The sequence below is a fragment of the Cucurbita moschata genome, unplaced genomic scaffold (assembly GCF_002738365.1).
Source record: "Cucurbita moschata cultivar Rifu unplaced genomic scaffold, Cmos_1.0 Cmo_Scf00132, whole genome shotgun sequence".
In the NCBI taxonomy this organism is placed as follows: domain Eukaryota; kingdom Viridiplantae; phylum Streptophyta; class Magnoliopsida; order Cucurbitales; family Cucurbitaceae; genus Cucurbita; species Cucurbita moschata.
Window position 1 is genome coordinate 34,013 of NW_019268648.1, and position 532 is coordinate 34,544.

A 532-nucleotide genomic window follows, 5' to 3' on the forward strand; every position below is an offset into this window, starting at 1 on the left:
TGTATTATTTTGAAGACACTCCTCAAGACATTTGTAAATGTGCATGATATCTTGAAGGATATAAGACACGTAATTGAGAGAACCTAAAATTTTTTTGAATTTGGCTTTTCTAGGATACGTCATTACCAAAGTTTGAGACAAAGACCATTGGATGGGTTTTAATAAGGCTCAAATAAATTTAAAATCCAAGAAAACGGGTATGAGTTTCATATTATTTGATTTTTGGTATGGACACAACTAGCTGATTTCTTTTGATTACATTAATGAATGTATGTAGATGTTTAAAGTGTTGATCTTAATGGTTTTAGAAAATATCAACACATCATCAACTATCGAAATTTTTTCAAAAGAATTTAAAATATCATTCATAATCTTCTGAAATTCGGATGGAGCGTTTTTTAGCTTAAATGGCATAACGTTCCTCTCGTATTTTCTAAATTTGACATAAATGCTATTTTATATTTGTCCTTTTAGGAAATTAGAATTTTCCGAAATCCCAATTTCATGTCGAATTTTATAAAAATATTTGACT